The sequence below is a fragment of the Henckelia pumila genome, chromosome 3 (assembly GCF_033568475.1).
Source record: "Henckelia pumila isolate YLH828 chromosome 3, ASM3356847v2, whole genome shotgun sequence".
Lineage (NCBI taxonomy): Eukaryota > Viridiplantae > Streptophyta > Magnoliopsida > Lamiales > Gesneriaceae > Henckelia > Henckelia pumila.
The window spans coordinates 136319455-136346836 of NC_133122.1; the positions used below are offsets into that span (position 1 = coordinate 136319455).

General features: G+C 39.9%; 1 long non-coding RNA gene across 1 annotated transcript; it reads right to left on the bottom strand.

Moving 5' to 3' along the window:
• Positions 1 to 280: 280 nt before the first annotated feature.
• Positions 281 to 17134, bottom strand: LOC140886464 (uncharacterized). The gene is made up of 3 exons (XR_012151566.1): positions 17051 to 17134; positions 16940 to 16971; positions 281 to 394 (listed from the first exon to the last, which is right to left on the bottom strand). It is a non-coding gene; the product is annotated as an uncharacterized lncRNA (long non-coding RNA).
• Positions 17135 to 27382: the final 10248 nt, after the last annotated feature.

The window sequence follows — 27382 nt, forward strand, 5'->3', positions numbered from 1 at the left end:
TCGGTGAATTTCTACCGATCGAGCGAGCAACAAATCTTGCTCCTCTGTTTAGCACAATAATGCTCGATCGGTGAATTTCGACCGATCGAGCGAGCTTAAAATGCAGAAACTTTTGCTGCTAAAATTCTGCTGTCAAGACTTGAAAACAAATCACATAATCTGATATACCTGATACAAAATCAAATACATGTCATCTTATAACCTCTTACAAGCTTCCAAACATCTTATACATAAACTAGCATGTATTCCAAACCACAATCTACAAAGTTCTTGTATTATTTCTCGCATGGTTTAACAACTCAAAATACATGTCTTGCTACTAAAACCCGTGTCCTCACTTGCTATGCTTCTATCTTGAGCTATCCTTGTCTTTTCTGACTAGCTCCTGCCCCACCTATTGCCATGCACACATACAAAACAAAGCAATAGCCGGATAACTCCGGTGAGAATAAAATCCCAATATAAAAAACATAACATGCAATAAAGATAGCATCTCATCTAATGCTATAACATACATGCAATGCATGTTTGAAGAATAGGCTATCAAAACTGCTATCAAAGGCTTGGTTCTTTGGGATCCCGAGGAATAAAATAACTATCAAACCACCGACACTCCCAATCGAGGCGGCATCAAGTATTTTAATCCTCTGACTTTGGTGCAATTATAGAGAGTCTTCTGGCTCTGAAAGCGAAGGCTGCAATCCATGTCACTCAACTAAAATCCGCCAAACGTCATATGCACTCTAGGCTTTGAACCCTCTGTGCTTATTAGGCTGGAGTTCAAGATGAATGCAACATATACTGTATGCATTAAAGACTATAAAACATCTTGAACAACTAATCACATAAGCAAGCAAATCAAGTAAAACATCTAATCACATAAAACATATAAACAATTAAGTATGTGATTAACAAGGGAATACTCGAAACGATAGCTATTTCGAGTGTTCTATCCCATCTGGATTAGCTGTCATTTATATCTTTCAATAATACGTCTGAAAGTACTTCAAGTCTGCAAAGACATCAATGATAAAGCATATCAAACGGTTGCTCAAGTTCTCAACTCAAACTCAAATACAATGCTAGCAAACCTTGCTTCAACTTCTTTTCGTTGCGACTCGGCACTCTCGATTCGTAAATATTCGATTAAAAGCTGAGAAATAACATGTCAAAGAGCTAACAAGATCAGATGCAACTCAAACCATGCTTCTTTGAATCAAGAATATCAAAGTCTTGACATTTTGCGAATCGACGGCGTAACGACTATAAATCGGCAATCCAAACAATATTCAAATCAATATACCAATCAAGATAACTCATCATATCCAATCAATTCCATCAAAAACATCACAACCACATAGTGTAGGGTTCGAATATTTGCTTCTTAAAATCATAAGAAATCCGAATGACAGTCTTTTTCCGAACCGTCTGCGAATACACGATCGGTACAGCTGATATACGCATATATCTTAAAATCATAAATTTCCATTTTCAACATAAAATTAAAATCTGAGAAAAGTGAATGAAACTTGTAGCAAATCGAAGGTCTTGGAGCGGTGATCACAGATATATATTTATCTGGAATTTCTGACAATCGGAGCGCGAGTTATCGAAGCTTTTTCGGATAAAAAATGGTGTCTTGGAGGGTTGAATCGTTTCCTCTGTTTGCCTTCTCCAAATTCTGATATGTCACGTGTAATTCAGAATTATTCAAGTGGAGAATGAGATATATATAGCATATTTTCACTTTAGTCCCTGAACTTTAGGCTATTTGCAATTCAGTCCTCGAAAAAGCGATTTAATTCAATTTCAATCCTTATTCATTTAAGAATATTAGAATTTAATTTTAAACTCTAAATATTCCCAAATTAAATATTCTCGGATTAAAATTAAATAATCTTGGGCCTTACATTTCTCCCCCACTAAGACATGAGTTCGTCCTCGAAATCATAAGCAAGCTGTATAGATAATCTGTATACACATAAGAGAATGAATAACTGAAAACAGAATAAGAACTCACATCAATGAAACAACTCTGGAAATCTCTATCTCATATCTGACTCAGTCTCCCAAGTTGCTTCTTCAGTACCATGCCGACTCCACTGAATCTTGACTAGCTGAATTGTCTTGTTTCTGAGCTGTTTGTCTTTGCAATCAAGAATCTGAATTGGTTGCTCAAAATAACTGAGAGTCTCGTCAAGTTCAGCTTCATCAGGCTGGAGAATATGGGAAGGATCAGGCTGATACTTCCGCAGCATAGAGACATGGAATACATCATGAATACCAGACAAAGATGGAGGAAGAGCGAGTCGATAAGCAAGATAGCCTATCTTCTCGATAATCTCGTACGGACCAATAAAACGTGGAGATAACTTTCCTCTCTTACCAAATCTGACTGTACCTCTAAACGGGGAAATCTTCAAGAAAACTCTGTCTCCCTGATCAAAAGATAGAGGTCGTCGTCTGATATTTGCATATTTGGCTTGTCTGTCTTGATCTGTTTTCATTCTTTTCTGTATAAGCTTTACTTTCTCTGTCATTTCTCGGATCATATCTGGCCCAACATCTGGTACGTGTGAGATATCATCCCAATACAACGGTGATCTGCATTTATTTTCATACAATGCTTCAAAAGGATCCATCTCAATGCTAGTCTGATAGCTGTTATTATAAGAGAATTCTGCAAGTGGTAATGAATCTTGCCAACTAGTACCAAAATCTAGTACTACAGCTCGTAACATATCCTCAAGTGTTTGGACAGTCCGCTCTGACTGTCCGTCTGTTTGAGGATGATATGCTGTACTCAGATGCAATTGAGTACCAAGAGCTTGTTGCAAGCTATGCCAAAAGTGTGATGTAAATCTAGGGTCTCGATCTGAAACAATATATTTAGGCACACCATGTAATCTTACCACTTCTCTGACGTAGATTTCTGCCATCTGATCATGTCTGTACGTCATTCTGTACGGAATAAAACATGCTGATTTCGTCAAACGATCAATAATCACCCAAATGGCATCATACCCTCTGGATGAATGTGGTAGCTGTGTAACGAAATCCATGGAAATGTGATCCCATTTCCATTCTGGAACTAATAAACTCTGTAATAGACCACCTGGTTTCTTTCTTTCTGCTTTTACCTGTTGGAAATTCAAGCATTTAGACACAAAATCTGTGACATTTGCTTTCATCTGTTTCCACCAATACTGTGTCTTCAGATCATTATACATTTTCCTGCCACCAGGATGAATACTGAATCGACTGCTGTGAGCTTCTTTCAATATTTGCTGTTTCAAAGCTGAAACATCTGGAACAACAAGTCTGTTATTCACATATAAAACATCATCAGCACTGACCTGATATTCAGATTTATGTCCAGATCTGACCATAGCAATAGAATTCTGAATATTCTGATCCTCTTTCTGTGCTTCTTTGATTCGTATCAAAAGTTCTGGCTCAGCTCATATAGCACAAGAACGGATAGGTTGCATATCTGTTTCAAATATTAATCCAGAAATACAACAATCTTCCACCAATTGAGATACATCTATCGTAGATAAGGATAACGAACATACCTTTCTACTCAAGGCATCTGCAGCTGCATTAGATTTTCCTGGATAATATTTAATCTCGCAATCGAAGTCTTTCAATAAATCAAGCCATCTACGCTGTCTCATATTCAATTCTGATTGCGAAAACAGATATTTCAAACTTTTGTGATCCGAAAAGATTTCAAACTTCTCACCATAAAGATAATGTCGCCATATCTTCAATGCAAAGACAATAGCGGCAAGTTCCAAATCATGAATAGGATATCGAGTCTCGTGTAGCTTTAACTGTCTCGATGCATAAGCGATAACATGACCTCTCTCCATAAGCACACAACCCAGACCCTTGTGAGAAGCATCACAATATACTACAAAATCACCCGTACCTGATGGAATTGTCAATACAGGTGAACTGGTAAGCCTCTTCTTCAACTCCAAGAAACTAGTTTCACAGGCTTCAGTCCAGACATACGGCTTATTTTTCTGAGTCAATTGCGTAATAGGCTTCGCAATGCTGGAGAAATCTCTGATAAAGCGTCGATAATAACCTGCCAAGCCCATAAAACTCCGGATTTCTGGTACTGATGTAGGTCTAGGCCAATTCAAAACAGCCTCGACCTTGCTTGGATCCACTGAAATACCATCACCTGAAATAATATGCCCAAGAAATACAACTTTCTGCAACCAAAATTCACATTTCGATAACTTGGCATATAATTTCTCATTTCTCAAAGTCTGTAAAATAATTCTGAGATGTTCAGCGTGATCATCCACAGTCTTGGAATAAATCAAGATATCATCGATAAAAATAATGACAAAGTCATCCAAATATTTCTGAAATACCCGATTCATCAATCCCATAAATACTGCCGGAGCATTGGTTAAACCAAAAGGCATGACGATGAATTCATAATGTCCATACCTTGTTCTGAAAGCAGTTTTAGGAATATCTTCATCTCGTACTCTCAGTTGACGATATCCGGATCGCAAATCAATCTTAGAATAGATAGCTGAACCCTGTAATTGGTCAAACAAATCATCTATTCTAGGCAGTGGATATTTATTCTTGATGGTTACCTTGTTCAATTGACGATAATCGATACATAAGCGCATGGAACCATCTTTCTTTCGTACAAACAGTACCGGAGCGCCCCAAGGTGAAACACTCGGTCTAATGTACCCCTTGGCTAACAAATCTTCCAATTGATCCTTCAACTCCTTCAATTCAATAGGTGTCATTCTGTAAGGAGCTTTGGATATTGGTTGCGTACTTGGCATTAAATCAATACTGAAATCTATCTCTCGGACTGGAGGTAAACCAGGAATTTCATCAGGAAATACTGTGAGACCTCGATTCTAATCATCTAATCTCAGAATAAACAATAATAACACATACAAGATCTAAGATTAAAAGCAAAGTTTTTTTTTTTTTTTACAGGGTGACGCGCGGGCGCGCCACCCAAGGCGCGGGCGCGCATACAGAGCTGCCCGGGCCTCCGAGAAAGGGAGCAGAACGCGCGGGCGCTCCTCACCAGGCGCGGGCGCGCATGGCCTGCTGTTTTAGCTCAAAATAAGGCTCCAAAAGTGCAATCCAACACCCGGAAAGGCTCCGACATAATCCAACTAACACTTTTCAACAACGAAGTATTCAATTACAAGAAAGAGTTCGAATACAAAACATATCAAGTTCGAGTTCTAACATGCTCCAATCTTAAACTAGATAAACATGCTAATTTGACTTCTAAACCGAGTCTCACTTCTACTACTTGCCCTCGAAGCTAACCATGCCTCTTCTGACTTGTTTCTGCCCCACCTGTTGCCAAGTACACATACAAAACAAAGCAACAGCCGGATAACCGGTGAGAACAACATTCCCAGTAAAAGCAACATAACAAGTAATACAAGTAACAAACATGCTTTCAATACAATAACGAAATCAGTAACATCGTAATGAATGCATGTCTTTAAACAGGGATATTAAATATGATAACGAGGGATTGCAGCTGTGCCTTTGGGATCCCGAGGGTAAGATCACGTAACAACTCACCGACTCTCCCAACCGAGGTGGTGCCACGTATCTCACTCCTCTAGACTTTGAGCAACTATAATGAGTATGCTAGCACCAGACGAAACGACTACGACCTGGGCCACTCAATTATAGTTCCCAAACGTCTAAACAAAAAGGGCGGTTCTGCCCGCTGAAAACGAGATTGGCTCAAGATGAATGCATAACAGAAACATAAAACATAAGCCAAAACAATCAAACAAAACACAAGTTCCTCATGCTAGAACAAGTGTAGATGCAAGTACGTGATTTCAAAAGGGAAAACTCGAGAACCACAGTCCCGAGTATGCTATCCCGCTGCGATGACTGCTTTTACCTTTCAATGCAGTAGCTCCAACTCTGGATAAGCTACAAAAGAGATTGTATAAACAACTACACAATCTAACAACAACAAGGCAACGGTTCAAGGAAAACTATTTATACCGTTCTTTGTCCAACTCTCGAAGAACAATGCTGCTAACACAGGGCTCGACAAAATCCAACGAATCTGTAAGAATTCAAGAGTTGATCAACAACCACGATCCCTCACACGCCAAGACTTCAATCAATACAAAAACGATTCGAAAACCCAAAACTCAAACCGACGGCATAACGGCTATAAACTGAACAAACCGGAAATGCAGACAGCAGTTCAATACCGATATCAACTCATATCAATGCCCAAAACAACAATAACAAAGCAAACCCATCAATCTAAAAATCCACATTTTCGAAAATGGCTTCCAAAAATCATAACAAATCCGAACGTCGCTCTAATTCAAAACCGACAGATAATAAACGATCAGAACTCTGTCTAGAACAACATACTCGAATCTCGAACGATTCTAACAACATCCAAAAACTAGAATGTATCCGATCGTAGAAGAACTTACAATATAACAGAGCTCTCACTGCAGTGATCGATAATCTGTCTTCAGAAATAAATTCCAACGGTCGGATCAAGCTCGGGATGAAATCTGGAAGCTTGAAGAATCGATTTCTTCAACAATGGAGGAGGGAGGCGTGAAGAGGAAGATGATGGAGAAGAGAGTGGGTCCAACATCCTTATAAATATCTATAAAAACCGATAATTGCGTTTTAGTCCCTGAAAAGTCCAATTTTTGCAAAAAGGACCCTGATCAAAATCAAACCGGCTCGAGAACTCTGTAATCTCTGATTAACTCAAATAAATTCAATTAAGATAAAAACGGGGCGTTACAATTCTCCCCCACTAAGAAGAGATTTCGTCCTCGAATCCACAAGAACCATAACTCATAAGATAGAATAAAGAACTAAAGACAGTAAGAAGAACTCACGTCATCCGAATAACTCCGGAAATCGCTGTCTCATGTCAGATTCTGTCTCCCAAGTCGCTTCCTCGACGCCGTGACGGCTCCACTGCACTTTCACCAATGGAATCAACTTGGTTCTGAGTTGCTTTTCTTTCCGATCAAGGATCTGAATCGGTCGCTCAAAATAGCTCAGGGTCTCGTCTAACTCGGCTTCGTCAGGCTGAAGGATATGAGAAATATCTGGTTGATACTTTCGCAGCATATAGACGTGAAAAACGTCGTGAATACCAGATAAAGACGGAGGAAGTGCAAGTCTGTAGGCAAGATCGCCTATTTTCTCGAGAATTTCGTACGGACCGATGAATCTCGGAGATAACTTTCCTCTCTTACCGAATCTGACGGTGCCTCTGAACGGAGAAATCTTAAGGAATACACGGTCTCCCTGCTCAAAACTCAGAGGTCGACGTCTAACATTCGCATACTTCGCCTGTCTATCTTGAGCTGACTTCATTCTGGTCTGAATGATCTTAACCTGCTCTGCCATATTTCTAAGCATCTCCGGTCCCAAATCTGGTGACTCGGACAATTCATCCCAAAACAACGGAGATCGGCACTTTCTACCATACAAAGCCTCAAAAGGCGCCATACCGATACTCGCTTGGAAGCTGTTGTTGTAAGAAAACTCGACAAGAGGCAAAGAATCCTGCCAACTAGTGCCAAAGTCTAGCACTACCGCTCGCAGCATATCCTCCAACGTCTGGATAGTCCGCTCTGACTGTCCATCTGTCTGAGGATGATAAGCTGTACTCAGATGCAATCAAGTACCAAGTGCCCCCTGAAGACTGTGCCAGAAGTGAGAAGTGAATCTAGGATCTCTGTCTGAAACGATCGACTTCGGCACACCATGCAATCTCACAACATTGCTAACATACAACTCAGCCATCTGATCATGACGATACGTCATCCTGTACGGAATAAAACACGCAGACTTCGTCAATCGGTCGATCACTACCCAAATAGCATCGCATCCTCGAACGGATCGTGGTAGCTTCGTGACAAAATCCATAGAAATGTGATCCCATTTCCATTCAGGAACAGATAGGCTGTGCAAAAGACCACCTGGTCGCTTCCGCTCTGCTTTCACTTGCTGACAATTCAAACACCAAGATACAAATCTCGCAACATCGTCCTTCATTCTCTTCCACCAGAACTGACTCTTCAGATCGTTGTACATCTTACGACCTCCAGGATGAACGCTAAACCGACTGCAATGAGCCTCTCGGAGAATACGCTGTCTCAACTCCGAAATATCAGGCACAACAATACGATTATTCACGAACAAAACATCATCTCTAACCTGGAATTCAGACTGATGGCCCGATCTGACTTTCTCTACTGAAATCTGGATGCTCGGCTCAGACTTCTGTGCTTCTCTGATTGCAACAAACAACTCTGGCTCGGCTTGAATAGCAAACACTCTGATAGTCTCCCTATCTGTTTCAAACTCTAAACCAGAAGTGCAACAATCATCGATCAACTGGGAAACACCCATAGTAGAAAGAGATAAAGAACAAAGCTTTCGGCTCAAGGCATCTGCAACTGCATTAGACTTCCCCGGATAGTACTTGATTTCACAGTCGAAATCCTTCAACAGATCTAACCATCTCCTCTGTCTCATATTCAGCTCTGCTTGAGAAAACAAGTACTTAAGACTCTTATGGTCAGAAAAGATCTCGAAAGACTCACCATAAAGATAGTGACGCCAGATCTTCAGAGCAAAGACGATCGCAGCTAGTTCAAGATCATGGACCGGATAACGAGTCTCATGCGGTTTCAGCTGCCTTGATGCATACGCCACCACATGCTTATGTTGCATAAGAACACAACCCAAGCCTCGGTTAGAAGCATCACAATAGACTGTGAACCCTCCAGTACCCTTCGGAATAGTAAGAATTGGAGCACTGGTCAGTCTCCTCTTTAGATCAACAAAGCTAGCCTCACAATCTGGAGTCCAGAAAAAAGGCGCATTCTTCTGAGTCAGCTGGGTAATAGGCTTGGCAATAGACAAGAAACCCTCGATGAAACGACGGTAATAACCAGCTAAACCCATGAAGCTTCGGATCTCAGGTACTGATGTCGGTCTAGGCCAATTCATAACCGCTTCGATTTTGCTGGGATCGACAGAAATCCCATCTTCAGAAATAATATGACCGAGAAAGACAACTCGATCTAACCAGAATTCGCATTTCGATAGCTTGGCAAACAACTGCTCAACTCGCAAAATCTGCAAGACGATTCTCAAGTGCTCTGCATGGTCAGTACGGTTCTTCGAGTAGATAAGAATATCATCGATGAAAATAATGACGAACTCATCTAAATAACGCTGAAAGATACGGTTCATCAAACCCATAAAAACAGCTGGAGCGTTGGTCAAACCGAACGGCATGACTATAAACTCAAAGTGACCATACCTCGTTCTGAATGCGGTCTTAGGAACATCTTCCTCTCGCACTCTCAGCTGATGGTAGCCTGACCTCAGATCAATCTTAGAGTAGACAGAAGAACCCTGCAGTTGATCAAACAAGTCATCTATTCGGGGTAAAGGATATCTGTTCTTAACTGTAGCCTGATTCAATTGGCGGTAGTCGATACAGAGCCGCATAGAACCATCCTTCTTCCGAACGAATAGAACAGGAGCACCCCAAGGCGATACACTAGGTCTGATGTATCCCTTGGCAATCAAATCCTCAAGCTGCTCCTTCAACTCTCTCAATTCAACAAGTGCCATACGATAAGGAGCTTTTGAAATAGGTTGAGTACCTGGCACTAAGTCAATGCTGAATTCGACTTCTCGAATGGGTGGCAATCCAGGAACATCTTCCGGAAACACATCAGCAAAATCTCTAACCACCGGTAAGTCAACCAAAGCTGGGCTAGATTTCAGTACATCAACCGCATAAATCAAAAATCCTTCTGCACCTCTCTGTAACAAACGAGTCATAGATAACACTGAAATCAAAGGAATTCTAGATCGAGAACCCTTACCAAAGAATTTCCACTCGTCTGCCATTTCAGGTCTGAACCTGACAACCTTCAGAAAACAATCAACTGTCGCCCTGTACTTGGTTAAAGCATCTATCCCGACAATACAATCAAAATCTGACAGTCCAAGTACAATACAGTCGAATTCTAACAAATTTCCCTCAAAACAAAGTTCACAGTTCCTGACTAGTCGGACAGAAACAATTCCTCCACCCAAAGGTGAAGTAACAGCTACTACAGTAGGCAACAATTCAGTTGGCAAAGCATGCAATAACACATATTTCTCAGAGATAAAGGAATGGGAAGCACCTGTATCTATCAAGACATGAGCAGAATGACCGAAAATCGAACATTTACCTGCTATGACATCGTCAGGTGCTGCCTGAGCCTGATCCTCTGTCAATGCAAAGACTCGTGCTTGCTGTCTCGGAGGCTGATTTGCACTAGAGCTACCTCCTTGTCTGTTCTGCTGTTGCTGGGATTGGAAAGAGTGCACTGCAGACGACTGCCTCTCCGGCTGAGCTGCAGGTCTAGACGAACTCCCACTCTGAGCTCTATCTCTATTACGTTGAGGGCACACTTTAGAGAAGTGTCCCGGTTGCTGACATGTGTTACAATTGCCGAAGACTCCCACACACTAATCCGGTGAGTGTCTTCCTCCACACTTGCTGCAGTACAAGGATGATGACCCAGAACTCGGTCCTGAACCGAATTGCTTCGAACCACTGGAACTGGACGAACTGTTCCCCTGTCTCTTGAACTGTTTACCTCTTGCCTTGTACTGATCTTTTCTGTTTCCCCCACTGTTTCCACCTTCATACCTCTGCTGCTGGTTCTGATGTTGAGGTGGCTGATTCTGGTACTGAAATGGTTGGTTCTGATACTGCCTCTGCTGCTGAGGTGCCCCCTGATTACCTCTTTGCCTCCACAAGCCTGCTTCTGCTCCCTTTGCGTAATTCATGGCATCCGTAAAGTTGCTAGGCCTGTTGGTGTTAACCAACGTGAAGACATCGGGGTTCAACCCGTTGATGAACTGATCTGCCTTAGCTTCTTCATCTCCGGCAATTAGCGGTGCAAAACGCAACAGACTATCGAACTTAGCCACGTACTCTTCAATGTTCAGATTCTCTTGCCTCAGATTTGCAAACTCTGCTCCCTTATCCTTACGATACGAGATAGGGAAAAACCGCTTATAAAACTCAGATTTAAAAAGAGTCCAAGTAACCTCTGTACCTCTACTCTCAATTGCTTTCTTTGTCATGATCCACCAGCTCTTAGCACCACCACGCAGCTGATGAATTACTAACCTGATTCGGCGGTCATCTGTGTAGTCAATGGAATCAAACAACTGATCCATATCATCCAACCAACTCTCACAGTCAACTGGATTTTCTGAACCCATCAACAATGGCGGATTGAACGACTGAAACCTCTTCAACAAGGTTTCCATAGGAGTCGCTGAAGCATCCAACTGATCAACCTCAGTGCTAGCTTGCTCAGTCGCAGGGATAACTGGTGGTGTGTTTCTGTTTATCACTCGACGAGGACCCATCTGATAATCAAAGGTTAGCACACGAGATATCTCAATTGCTACCATCAGTGCCCTTACAACCGCTTGGAATACCGAATACCAGTCGAGAACAGAAACAGTTATATCTCAAGTAGATCATGCTTTATTAATTTAAATCACACAACCATGTAATTCAAATAATGCTCAAACAATAAAGCATGCTCGCATGGAATTAAGTACACAATTAAATAATTCAAACACATGCGAGGAGTCATTGCACACAGACTCTATCTACCCCGCTCACTCTAGTTCGACCAAGAATCTTAATGCTCTGATACCACTTAATGTGAGACCTCGATTCTAATCATCTAATCTCAGAATAAACAATAATAACGCATACAAGATCTAAGATTAAAAGCAAAGTTTTTTTTTTTTTTTTTTTTACAAGGTGACGCGCGGGCGCGCATACAGAGCTGCCCGGGCCTCCGAGAAAGGCAGCAGAACGCGCGGTCGCTCCTCACCAGGCGCGGGCGCGCATGGCCTGCTGTTTTAGCTCAAAATAAGGCTCCAAAAGTGCAATCCAACACCCGGAAAGGCTCCGACATGATCCAACTAACACTTTTCAACAACGAAGTATTCAATTACAAGAAAGAGTTCGAATACAAAACATATCAAGTTCGAGTTCTAACATGCTCCAATCTTAAACTAGATAAACATGCTAATTCGACTTCTAAACCGAGTCTCACTTCTACTACTTGCCCTCGAAGCTAACCATGCCTCTTCTGACTTGTTCCTGCCCCACCTGTTGCCAAGTACACATACAAAACAAAGCAACAGCCGGATAACCGGTGAGAACAACATTCCCAGTAAAAGCAACATAACAAGTAATACAAGTAACAAACATGCTTTCAATACAATAACGAAATCAGTAACATCGTAATGAATGCATGTCTTTAAACAGGGATATTAAATATGATAACGAGGGATTGCAGCTGTGCCTTTGGGATCCCGAGGGTAAGATCACGTAACAACTCACCGACTCTCCCAATCGAGGTGGTGCCACGTATCTCACTCCTCTAGACTTTGAGCAACTATAATGAGTATGCTAGCACCAGACGAAACGACTACGACCTGGGCCACTCAATCATAGTTCCCAAACGTCTAAACAAAAAGGGCGGTTCTGCCCGCTGAAAACGAGATTGGCTCAAGATGAATGCATAACAGAAACATAAAACATAAGCCAAAACAATCAAACAAAACACAAGTTCCTCATGCTAGAACAAGTGTAGATGCAAGTACGTGATTTCAAAAGGGAAAACTCGAGAACCACAGTCCCGAGTATGCTATCCCGCTGCGATGACTGCTTTTACCTTTCAATGCAGTAGCTCCAACTCTGGATAAGCTACAAAAGAGATTGTATAAACAACTACACAATCTAACAACAACAAGGCAACGGTTCAAGGAAAACTCTTTATACCGTTCTTCGTCCAACTCTCGAAGAACAATGCTGCTAACACAGGGCTCGACAAACTCCAACGAATCTGTAAGAATTCAAGAGTTGATCAACAACCACGATCCCTCACACGCCAAGACTTCAATCAATACAAAAACGATTCGAAAACCCAAAACTCAAACCGACGGCATAACGGCTATAAACTGAACAAACCGGAAATGCAGACAGCAGTTCAATACCGATATAAACTCATATCAATGCCCAAAACAACAATAACAAAGCAAACCCATCAATCTAAAAATCCACATTTTCGAAAATGGCTTCCAAAAATCATAACAAATCCGAACGTCGCTCTAATTCAAAACCGACAGATAATAAACGATCAGAACTCTGTCTAGAACAACATACTCGAATCTCGAACGATTCTAACAACATCCAAAAACTAGAATGTATCCGATCGTAGAAGAACTTACAATATAACAGAGCTGTCACAGCAGTGATCGATAATCTGCCTTCAGAAATAAATTCCAACGGCCGGATCGAGCTCGGGATGAAATCTGGAAGCTTGAAGAATCGATTTCTTCAACAATGGAGGAGGGAGGCGTGAAGAGGAAGATGATGGAGAAGAGAGTGGGTCCAAAATCCTTATAAATATCTATAAAAACCGATAATTGCGTTTTAGTCCCTGAAAAATCCAATTTTTGCAAAAAGGACCCTGATCAAAATCAAACCGGCTCGAGAACTCTGTAATCTCTGATTAACTCAAATAAATTCAATTAAGATAAAAATGGGGCGTTACAAATACATCCGCAAATTCATTCACAACTGGAATATCTGTTACTGCTGGACTGGATTTCAACACATCGATTGCATAAATCAGAAATCCTTCCGCCCCTCTCTGCAATAAATGGGTCATAGATAACACAGATATCAAAGGGATCTTGGCTCGAGAACCCTTATCGTAGAATTTCCATTCTGATGCCATTTCTGGTCTAAATCTGACCACTTTCTGGAAACAATCCACAGTCGCCCTGTATTTGGTTAACATGTCTATACTGACAATACAATCAAAATCTGATAATCCAAGTACTATACAGTCGATATCAATCACATTTTTGTCATATTGCAAAGCACAGTTTCGAATCATTCGAACAGATATAATACCTTCACCCAAAGGTGAAGAAATAGAAACAACAGTAGGCAATGGCTCAGAAGATAAAGCATGCATCATAACAAATTTTTCAGAGATGAATGTATGAGATGCACCTGTATCTATCAAAACATAGGCAGGATAACCATAAATAGAGCATTTACCTGCTATGACATCGTCAGGTGCCGCCTGTGCCTGTTCCTCAGTAAGTGCAAAAACTCGAGCCTGTTGTCTAGGAGGTTGAGTCACAGTCTGGCTTCCTCCTGCTCTAATCTATTGTTGAGGCTGGAATGAATGCACTGATTGTCTTTCTGCTTGAAGTGCTGGTCAATAAGAACTTTCACCCATAGCTCGTTGAGGACATACTTTGGCATAGTGACCTGGTTGGCGACAAATATTGCAATTACCTGACACACCTCTGCACTGTTCGATAGCATGTCGTCCACCACACTTACCACAAAACACTCCTGATTCACCAGTTCTCTGACCTGTACCAAACTGTCTCTGTCCACTAGAACTGGAAGAACTACTACTTGCCCGTTTAAACTGTTTCCTTTTAGGCCTGAATCGAGAATCCTTTCTGCCACTGCTTCCTCCCTCAAATCTGGGAGATGGTTGCTGAAACTGTGGCGGATTTTGTGGAATGAAAGATGATACAGGCTGGGGAGATGGCTGGGGAATAAACGGTGTTCCTCGTTGTCGTAATATACCTGCTTCTGCTCCCTTAGCTTTGTTCAAAGCATCAGCAAAAGTATTAGGTCTTCCACTGTTCACCAATGTAAACACATCCGGATTAAGGCCATTGATAAACTGATCTGCCATTGCTTCGTCAGTTGCAGCTATATGTGGAGCAAACTTCAAAAGACTTGAAAAATTTGGCCACATAATCTTCGATATTCAAATTGTCTTGCCTTAGATTGGCAAATTCAGCACCCTTATCCTTCCTGTAGGAGACTGGAAAGAAACTTTGATAGAACTCAGTTTTAAAGACAGTCCAGGTGATAATCGTACCTCATTGTTCTAATGCTCGTTTTGTAGTAATCCACCAACTTTTGGCAACTTCGTGAAGTTGATGTATTACCAGTCGGATACGACGATCATCAGTATAATCAATTGACTCAAACAGCTGTTCAATATCGTCAAGCCAATTCTCACAATCCACTGAGTTTTCTGTTCCTTTCAATGTTGGCGGGTGGAATGACTGAAATCGTTTCAGTAAAGTCTCCATTGGAGTAGCAGTAGGATCCAACGGGTCAGTAGATGTACTACCCTGTGCATTCTGAGGTTCAACAGCTGGCGGTGGTACTGGTGCTGGTTCAGCTGGAGGAACCACTAATGGTTGTCTAATGGCCGGTTCTTTACGGGGAGGCATATCTGATTGTCAAACAGATTAGTGCATAAACAATATCATATGCAACAATTTATTCCATCCTTCTCTGATAAGCATTCTCATGCATTCTCATGAGAATTCAGGTTCTGACTGAGGATAATCTGGAATACAAGTGCATATATAGCATGCAGTAGCAATAAAAGCACATAATCATGCAATCACATAATTATTGCTATATATAAGCATGCTAGCATATAATGCACATAATCAGATACAATATATAATCTCATACAATATCAAACAATCAAACAGACTCACTCTACCCCGCTCATCAACTTCTATCTCATTCCAGAAACTTATTCTCTGATACCACCTGTTGTGGGGACCCGGGTTGCTAATCTTATCTTAGGGTAATTTATTGTAATTAACAATTAAACAAGTACTTAAAAGAATTAAAGAAACAAGAGCTAAAAAATTTTTTTTTTTTTTTAAAGAAGCAGGGTCTCGCTCGATCGGTGAAACTTGGCCGATCGAGCGAGCTCAAATGCTCAAACGCTCTATTTCAGAATTTAAGGCCTCGCTCGATCGGTGAATTTCTACCGATCGAGCGAGCAACAAATCTTGCTCCTCTGTTTAGCACAATAATGGCCTCGCTCGATCGGTGCATTTCGACCGATCAAGCGAGCCTAAAATGCAAAAACTTTTGCTGCTAAAATTCTGCTATCAAGACTTGAAAACAAATCACATAATCTGATATACCTGATACAAAATCAAATACATGTCATCTTATAACCTCTTACAAGCTTCTAAACATCATATACATAAACTAGCATGTATTCCAAACCACAATTTACAAAGTTCTTGTATTATTTCTCGCATGGTTTAACAACTCAAAATACATGTCTTGCTACTAAAACCCGTGTCCTCACTTTCTATGCTTCTATCTTGAGCTATCCTTGTCTTTTTGACTAGCTCCTGCCCCACCTATTGCCATGCACACATACAAAACAAAGAAATAGTCGGATAACTCCGGTGAGAATAAAATCCCAGTATAAACAACATAACATGCAATAAAGATAGCATCTCATCTAATGCTATAACATACATGCAATGCATGTTTGAAGAATAGGCTATCAAAACTGCTATCAAAGGCTTGGTTCTTTAGGATCCCGAGGAATAAAATAACTATCAAACCACCGACACTCCCAATCGAGGCGGCATCAAGTATTTTAATCCTCTGACTTTGGTGCAATTATAGAGAGTCTTCTGGCTCTGAAAGCGAAGGCTGCAATCCATGCCACTCAACTACAATCCGCCAAACGTCATATGCACTCTAGGCTTTGAACCCTCTGTGCTTATTAGGCTGGAGTTCAAGATGAATGCAATATATATTGTATGCATTAAAGTCTATAAAACATCTTGAACAACTAATCACATAAGCAAGCAAAGCAATTAAAACATCTAATCACATAAAACATATAAACAATTAAGTATGTGATTAACAAGGGAATACTCAAAACGATAGCTATTTCGAGTGTTCTATCCCATCTGGATTAGCTGTCATTTATACCTTTCAATAACACGTCTGAAAGTACTTCAAGTCTGCAAAGACATCAATGATAAAGCATATCAAACGGTTGCTCAAGTTCTCAACTCAAACTCAAATACAATGCTAGCAAACCTTGCTTCAACTTCTTCTCGTTGCGACTCGGCACTCTCGATTCGTAAATCTTCTATTGAAAGCTGAGAAATAACATGTCAAAGAGCTAACAAGATCAGATGCAACTCAAAACATGCTTCTTTGAATCAAGAATATCAAAGTCTTGCCCCCAGGGGCACAGCTAGACTGGCAAAGGCCTTGGTGAAAAAGAAGGTGACGAGTGTTCGAATCCCGTAAAAGGTGTATTTGGCCTTGTTTATTGCGCTTGCGAGCCTTCCTCTCCTTGGGTACTTACCTGGCCAGGCATAACCCTGATTTACCTCCCTTCACGCCGAGGCTTGGGGCGGCTCTGTGTGGGGCCCTTGGGGGTGGGGCTCACCCTTTTAAGAATATCAAAGTCTTGACATTTTGCGAATCGATGGCGTAACGACTATAAACCGGCAATCCAAACAATATTCAAATCAATATACCAATCAAGATAACTCATCATATCCACTCAATTCCATCAAAAACATCACAATCACATAGTGTAGGGTTCGAATATTTGCTTCTTAAAATCATAAGAAATCCGAATGACAGTCTTTTTCCGAACCGTCTGCGAATACACGATCGGTACAGCTGATATACGCATATATCTTAAAATCATAAATTTCCATCTTCAACATAAAAATAAAATCTGAGAAAAGTGAATGAAACTTGTACCAAATCGAAGGTCTCGGAGCGGTGATCGCAGATATATATTTATCTGGAATTTCTGACAACCGGAGCGCGAGTTATCGAAGCTTTTTCGGATCAAAAATGGTGTCTTGGAGGGTTGAATCGTTTCCTCTGTTTTCCTTCTCCAAATTCTAATATGTCACGTGTAATTCAGAATTATTCAAGTGGAGAATGAGATATATATAGCATATTTGCACTTTAGTCCCTGAAATTTTGGCTATTTGCAATTCAGTCCTCGGAAAAGCGATTTAATTCAATTTCAATCCTTATTCATTTAAGAATATTAGAATTTAATTCTAAACTCTAAATATTCCCAAATTAAATATTCTCGGATTAAAATTAAATAATCTCGGGCCTTACAGTATGCGACGCACCAGTATCGAATAAAACATAGGCAGGATAACCAGAAAGAAAAAAGTTACCTGCAATCACATCGTCCGGTGCTGCTTGTGATTGCTCTTCTGTCAATGCAAACACTCGTGCTTGTTGCCTCAGAGGTTGATTCACCGTCTGACCTCCTCCTCTACTCGGTGCTGCAGGTTGTGGTTGAAAAGAGTGAACAGAAGATGTAGATTGACCTACCGGTCTCGATGATCCCGCACCCTGTGTACCTTCAGAACCTCGTTGTGGACACACTCGTGCAAAATGTCCCATCTTATTGCAAATGTGGCAGCTTCCAAATACACCTCGGCATTGTTCATTGGTATGGCATCCACCACACTTGGTGCAATACACATCAGACTTTTGTCCAGCCCTAGACTGTCGGGAACTACCTGAACTCGAAGAGCTACTACCACCAGATCTCTTGAACTATTTACTCTTGCCTTTGAAGAAGTTCTTCTTTCCACTACTGCTACCTCCAGCTTCAAATCGAGGTGGCGGTGGAATCTGTGGCTGCTCTTGGGACTGTCTCACTGGATGTGGCACAAACTGTGCTCCTCGTTGTTTTAGTATCCCTACTTCTACACCCTTTGCTCGATTCAGAGCATCAGCAAAGGTATTCGGTCTTTCCAAATTCACAAGTGTAAATACATCAGGATTCAAGCCATTGATGAATTGATCGGCTTGAGCTTCATCACTAATAGCAATATGTGGAGCAAACTTCAACAAGCTGGTGAACTTTGCAACGTATTCCTCGATATTTAACTGCCCCTATTGCAGACTTGCAAACTCTGCTCCTTTGTCCTTATGATAAGACATAGGAAAGAAACGCTGATAGAAAGCAGTTCGAAATACAGACTAGGTAATAACAGTACCTTGGTTTTCCAATGCTTTCTTCGCCGCTATCCACCAACTCTTGGAAAGGCCATGCAGTTGATGCATAATCAGCCTCACACGACAATCATCTGAATAGTCAATGGACTCGAATAACTGCTCAATATCTTCCAGCCAGTTCTCACACTCCACAGCATTCTCAGTTCCTTGCAACTTCGATGGTTGGAATGACTGGAATCGTTTCAGAAGTTTCTCCATTGGATTAGCATCACTAAACTCATCATTAGACGTACTACCCTGTCCATGTTCAGACACTGTCACCGGGACCTGTGCAGCATTTGTCTGTTCAGGCTGATTCGTAGCCAATGTCTGTCTAACTCTCGGTGCTGGTCGGGGAGGCATATCTGATAATCAAACAGATTAGTATACAGTTCAATCTCAATTACAACAAATCTGTTACAATCCACATTGTCTTCATAAAAGATCGAGTTTCGATTCATCCTCATAATACATGCTAGTACTTAAATCAAATAACCAGATAGCATATAATTCAACCCATTGTATAGCATATTCTTCGCAAATTATCACAGCATCATGTAACAATTTAATATCTGTAATCAATCAATCATATACCATACAAGTATGAAAGCAATAAATAAATCAGAATAGAAGACTCGATCTACCCCCGCTCATCTAATCTCAGTCCAAGAAACTTATGCTCTGATACCACCTGTTGTGGGGACCTTGGGTTGCTAATCTCATCTTAGGGTAATTAATGAACAATTAACATTCATTAAACATCAATTAAGGAACCAAGAGCCAAGTAAAAAAAAATTTTAAAACTCAGTGTCTCGCTCGATCGGTGAAAAACACCCGATCGAGCGAGCACAATTGCTCAACTCTCGGATGGAAACATAATTTGGCCTCGCTCGATCCGTCAACTTCTGCGGATCGAGCGAGCCAAAAACTCAAATCCTCTATTTGCAAAATACAGGGCTCGCTCGATCCGTCAACTTCTGCGGATCGAGCAGGCTTCAAATTCCAGAAATCTGCAGAGAAGTTCTTGTGCTGTCAAAATCGTGCACCATCAATTCCAATCACCAAATTCGATCCAAATCATGATATATCAATTCCAAAACATGCATATACATATAAACCAGGTCATAAGCATTTATACATGCATTTCATTACATCAACAAGTCGCTAAAGATCGGTAAACGACATCAATTATCTCAAACTTTATACATGTAATTCAAAACCAACTAGACTAAAGTTTCATGCTTCTAAAGTTCAAGACATCATCTACAACCCGAGTCCTCACGTGCTAGACTCTCTCCCAGCTGTCAATGACGTCGATGAATAGCTTCTGCCCCTTCTGTTGTCATGCACACATACAAAACAAGACAACAGCCGGATAAACTCCGATGAGAAACAATTATCAGTATAACCAACATATAGAAAGCGTTAAATACATCATATAGACTCTATTTAACTCGACTCAACAAATAGAGTAAATTAACGCTTCAAATACAAATTGATTCACATAACTTCGAGGCCATCAAGATTCATAACTGATCTTGACATGGATATCCATCTAACGAGTTCGTAACCGACTCGCAAATCAGGTTAACAGCAACCTTGGCATAGAATCAATTCAATATAGCATCATATCAACTCGAATATAAAGATCCACTACCTGAGATGGATCGACAACATCACAATCAAATTAAAAACATAAACAAGTATGTGGTTTTTGCGGGCCAACTCAAGATTAGTCGTTCTTGAGTTTCAAAGTCCCTACTTCGCGATGTCGTCATTATACCTTCGTTTATTGAGGTTCTGAACTCTTCAAATCTGTAAGATATAATCAAAATACATATATCAACTTCATTTCAATCTATCATATCAAAATCGAGTCGAAAACAACATAAGATCATCGATCAAACTCATTTCAAACCTCAATCCAACTTCTTCGGTTCAAAGTCGTTGTCTCGAGTCGTTGGCCTTCCAAACTCGACTGAAACGGAAGAATAAAATTCCATAACATTCACATCATCAAGATAAGTGTTTCAGCTTAGCTATCGAATAACAACACAGTCCAAAAACTAGATTAAACGGCGTAGCGATTGAAAATCGGTAACCGACGTAATCCCGAAACCATTTCTAACTTCAAAACCCAATCATACGTATATTCAAGTCAATAACCAGCTGATAAATCATTCAGTTCCTCATCTCAATAGCTATAAAAATCGATTAACATGTTGGAATCAAGATTGGATACAAATAACACAAACTCATCAATCCGGTTTTGATATAGAATCGCATAAACGTCGATAAACATAATAGAAAACTCAACATCTGATATCTGCCCTTTATTGATTTCGAAATCCATATAACACAACATAAAACTTACACGAGATCAAAGCCCTTGTCGTAAGGATTCCAAAACAATTTACGGAATCGAAATCGGATAACCGGTTCAAAAGTTACGGCAAATCGAAAATCCAAAATTCAAAAGAAACGAAGAAGGTCGGCTTGCTCTGTTCTAATATTCTGAATGAACTATCATATAACACGTAATCATGTGGACAAATCCAACAATAATCGGATATGTATTCAATTAATTGCAATTTGGCCCCTGAAACTTCGTAAATTGCAATTCAGTCCTCGACCTTATTTTTAATTCAATTTCAATCCTAAATAATTTAAGAATATTAGAATTTAAATCAAAACTCTAAATATTCCCAAATTAAATATACGCGGATTAAAATCAAATTAAATTCAGATTAATTTCTAATTAATCCCGGGCCTTACAGTTACGACACATATAGGAGTCAATGCTTTGTTGTCAAGGATTCACCACACGTTTGCTAGTGTGGATATCCTATGCGATCTGAGGAGATATTAGTATGACAAATCTCTGATCAGAGTACATGATGTGCTTTAGGTTACTTGGTTTCCTAGTAGCACATGCGATGTCACTATTTGATCTTCAAGATGTATTGCATAGTTATCGAATCTCGAACGACTCTCGATGTACCAATGGTTGTTGATTCGATCGGGATATATGGTTGAAGGGACCATACTGTACGCTAACCAAAACCTACTGGTTCTTGCAGGCACTATCAGTGATACCTAGGGAATCATGGGGCGATGTTGCTAGGCGCTCTTACCATGATTCGATGGGTAAGTCGGAAATTGTTGTTCCGAGTCACAAGGAGTTGTGAGCCCACGGCTAGCTGTATCCCTGAACCATTGAGGGTTACACAAGTAATGGATTTCTAATCCCCGTTGAGATAGTTAAATTTAAAGAGTTAAATTTGGCGAAAGAGAAGTTGGACTTCTTAAGTAAAGGGAGTGGAATTTCCTAAAATGACATAGGGATGGACATTTTTGGAAATCACTGAATTCGGATTCAGAAAAATTATCTTGACTTTAAAAGGTGCAGAAATGGTTTCTGTGCACATTGGTGAAATTAATTTATCAATCGGAATCATGATGAATTCTATATTAATTTCTATAATAACAGGCTTGGCTTGTTGGGCTTAAGTTATGACTAATTGGCCCTAAGGTGTTAGTGTCCTATTAGACATATAATTAGTCCAGTACAGAAATTATATATAGGGGTTGATGGAATTTTCGACACACACAACCTCATAATTAAAAGAGGAATTTTCAAAAATCTTGAGAGAGTGTCTCAAGAGGATTTTCGAAAATCAGTCTCCCTTTTTGAGAGAATTCAGTCTGTGATTTTTCTGAAAAATTACATTCTGAACTGACAGATCAAATCTGTAAATCTCTTTGATAAACATCTGATTGATTTCTAGTGCAATCAATCAGAGGGTTTCAGTTTTCTATTCGCGGACCTAATTCAGGAGTTGATCGAGCGAGTCATCGGTTCCTGGGATTTACAACAAGAGCAGATTTAATCTGTTGAAGTCCATAGTTCAAGACATAGCTTGAAGAGGTAAAATTATAATTGTTATTATTATTTTACTTGTTTATTTTAATCGTAAGGATTTGATACCCATGATATGGAATCGTTCCATATCAGAAAAAAAAAAATTTAAACTTTCGCTGCTCCGGGTATCAGATCTGACTGCTCTGAAAACGTGCTTCAACAGTGGTATCAGAGACAGGTTGTTCTCAGATCAAACGATTAAAATTTATCGATTGTACAAAATTTTGGCCTCTTTTTTTGGAAAACAAAAAAAAAATTTAAATTAAAATTTTAAGGGCAACACGGGCAGCGATTGGATCGCTGCCCAGGGCAGCGCTGGGCGCTTCTTGGCTGCCCAGGCCCCTCGTGGGGGCGGGGCTGCCCGAGAACGTCCCGGGTAGCCCGGAAAATTGAAAATTTGTTTTTTTTTAGAATTTTAAATTTTTGAAATTTTAGTTTTTGGTCCGATCGAAAATTGTTTTGATTAGACCACGAGGCATCGGGTCAAATTATTTGAGTCCGAAATTTTTAAAATTGGTTTTTGGATAAATTTGAATCTTTGAAAAATTTATAAGTTTTATCCGTTAAATTAGATTTTATAAAATTAATTATTTTGATACAATTGATAATAAGATATGATCTTATGAAGATATAAGATAAAATTTGATTTTATCTTTTTAATTATGTTGTCATTGCATGTTATCCAATGATTTAATTATTGAATTAATTATTGGATAAGAGGATGATCGATTGCCATGACCAATTTTGTAGGTGTATGTTAGGTTGTTTACATTTGGTTTTTATTATTGTTGTTGGGTTTTATTAATGGACTTGGTTTATGGCCCAAATTTGATTTATCATTTTTAATAAAAGTGGGTCTGGTTTATGGCCCGTTTCCACCCTTAAATATGTATCCCCAACTTGTCATCGAAATTTATTGTAAATTTATTAAACTTAGTGGGAGATAAAGATTTGAAGACAATGGTGGGCCCAGCAGACAATAAAGACCGAAGAAATGTAAATTGGAAGCTCAATGTAATAGGATTGCATTGCATACTTGCATGTCACCTAGGATTGGACTTAGACTCGTGATTGGCAACCACGGGTCGATAAGATCTAGGCATCGATAATCCTTTATATAATATTTGATATTATTGTTGTATGCATGTTTAGACTAAATTGCATGAATCTCATAAGCATATAAATTATTAAATGATGAGACAATTTTTCAAAATTAAAATCCCTCATTTTAAATATGATTTAAAATTGATATCAAGATTAACAAAACGGAATTTAAATATTGTTTAAATGTTCCTACCTTCCATCAACGATCAATGTATGAGATGCTACCCGCGGGCATGGTCCGGCTCATATTATTGGGAGGGCCCGTTCATCGGAAAGCTGTACATTGGATCGACACATGTTGTAAGTTGGGTGGAACTCCCATGGGATTGGCTCATATTATTGGGGATCCACATGGCAACCATCCATCACAACTTAATATTGATGGGTCATCTTGACATGTGACAATAAACGACGTCATATTATTGGGCTCTTATTGGACATGAGGTAAAAACATGGGGGTTGCTTTGGAAGAAATTGGGCTCTACTTTTGAAAATTATGGTTGGCTGATATTATTCGGGACTATGGTTTGTCAATTGGACTCCATGTTCCCACTAAGGAAACCAGTTTCTCGTTTTCACTAGAGGACAGTGAAATCGTTAAAATAGTGGGAGTGTGATTCATAAAATTAATATAACCTTATTTTATGTCTTAATAAATTAATTAAGCAATCACTAATTATTGTCTGTTTCTTTTCAGTATTTCATTATGATGAATTCGCAAAATCCACTATACTCTATTCTCGAACAAAATAAACTGACTAGCGCAAACTATACGGAATGGTTCCGTAAGTTAAAGATTGTTCTATGTTCGGAAAAGGCTTTCTACGTGTTAGAAATGTCTCCTCCGAAGGAAGCCCCGGCTGATGTGAGTCCGGAAGAGTTGGCTAAACTTTATAAATGGTGGGACCATGATATCAAGGCAAAAAGATACATGCAGGCTTTGATGTCTGATGAACTTCAGGGGCGATTTGAGGATGCAGTGAATGCTGCTGACATTCACAAGGCCCTCAAAGAACTTTTTGGAGCTCAGTCGAGATCCGAGAGGTTTGCGACTGTCAAAGAGCTCATGACATGCCGCATGCGAGATGGGACTTCGGTCCGTGAGCATGGGGTACACATGATTGGGCTCATTGAAAAGTTGGTAACACTCGATCTGACATTGGAGCACGAACTGAATGCGGACTTATTACTTCTATCTCTTTCTTCGTCGTTTGAAGGTTTTGTGATGAACTTCAATATGAACAAGATAGAGGCCACCCTTGAAGAGATGGTCAATATGCTTGTCACATATGAGGCCACATTAAAGAAGGATAAACCGGTACTCTTGGTAGGCTCCTCTTCTAACTCTAAGAAGGGACCAAGTGCAAAGGGTAAGAAACGTTCTGCCCCACCCAAGAAAACTTGACCCAAGAAGAAGAACAAGACAAAGGCTTCAAACGTGATCAAATATGAAGATGTTTGCCATCACTGCAAGAAACCCAGTCATTGGAAACGTAACTGCAAAGAATATCTCGAGCAGTTGCGAACTGCAAAGGGTATGTTTTATATTGAAATAAATGTTTCACTTAATACTACTTCTTGGGTATTGGATACCGGATGTGGATCTCACATTTGCAATGATTTGCAGGTGATGACAAGAAGTCGTAAGCTTAGGATAGGTGAGACCAGACCCAGTTGAGACTCGAAAATGGTTCTAGAGTTGAAGCCAAAGCTGTGGGAGACGTTTATTTAGTTTTGCAGAACGATTTTAAGTTATTTTTTAGAGATGTTTTATTTGTTCCAGATTTGGTTAAAAACATTATTTCTGTTTCTATGTTTGATAGAGATGGTTTTTCTTGCAATTTTGTGAATGAGATTTGCAATATTTACAAGAATGAATGTTTGATTGGAAATGGACAACTTGAAAACGATCTATATAACTTAAAATTAAAAGACGTACCAATTAATTATGTTGATAAACCGGCAACAACAAATAAAAGGAAAAATGATAGTCAAAACCCGGCAAACCTTTGGCATGCTAGGCTAAGTCATATTTTCTCAAGGAGGATGAACAAGCTAGTGGGAGAGGGCATGTTTGATATGTCTGATATTAACTCTCTACCAACTTGTGAGTCCTGCCTAAAAGGAAAAATGACTAAAACTCCTTTCAAAGGAAAACCTGAGCATAGTCAAAATCTGTTGGATTTGATCCATACAGATGTTTGTGGCCCATTTAGTATTGGTACTAAATATGGTAACACCTACTTCATTACCTTTGCTGATGATTATTCTAGGTACGGGTATTTATATTTGATTAAATATAAGTCTGAATCATTTGAAAAGTTGAAAGAATTCAAGGCTGAAGTAGAAAACAAACTAGGTAGGAGTATTAAAGCACTTCGATCAGATCGAGGTGGAAAATACTTAAGTACCGAGTTTTTGGGCTATCTAAAAGAGAATGAGATTCTTTCTCAGTGGACTCCTCCTATGACACCTCAGCTAAATGGCATTTCGGAGCTTCGCAATCGAACTTTGTTGGACATGGTTCGATCAATGATGAGCTTCACTGAGCTCCCACCTTTGTTTTGGGGCTATGCACTTGAAACGGCGGTATTGTTGTTAAACAATGTCCACACTAAAGTAGTGAACAAAACTCCATATGAATTATGGACTGGCAAAACTCCTAAGTATTCGTACTTGAGGATTTGGGGATGTCCTGCTTACGTGAAGCAGACAGTGGGATATAAGTTGGATAGTCGATCCACCTTATGTTATTTTGTAGGGTATCCGAAGAATTCAATCGGATATTATTTCTATCATCCTACTGAAACAAAAGTGTTTTTTCGAGGAATTCCACCTTCATGGAGAAGGAATTCTTACTTGATAAGAAAGGCAAGATGATAGAACTCGGAGAAATACGAGAAGAACCCAAGATACAAAATAACGATCCCGCGCCTCTGGAACCAATAATTGACACGCCTCTTCCTAGAAGATCCGAGAGGACTTCTAGACCTCCTATTCGACATGGTTTGCTTCTTGAAGGGGATCAAAGTGAACCCGACATTGGATGTGATCCAAGAAACTTCAAGGAAGCAATTTCTGATGCTAATTCGAACTTATGGCTTGAAGCTATGCAGTTGGAAATAGACTCGATGCATACAAACCAAGTTTGGTCTTTAGTAGATCCTCCCGATGGAATTGTTCCAATAGGGTGTAAATGGATCTACAAGAGGAAACTTGGGTCTGATGGTAAGGTACTGACCTACAAGGCACGATTGGTCGCAAAAGGTTATACTCAAAGACAAGGTGTTGACTATGATGAAACTTTTTCACCAGTCGCAATGTTCAAGTCCATAAGAATCCTTATTGCCATAGCA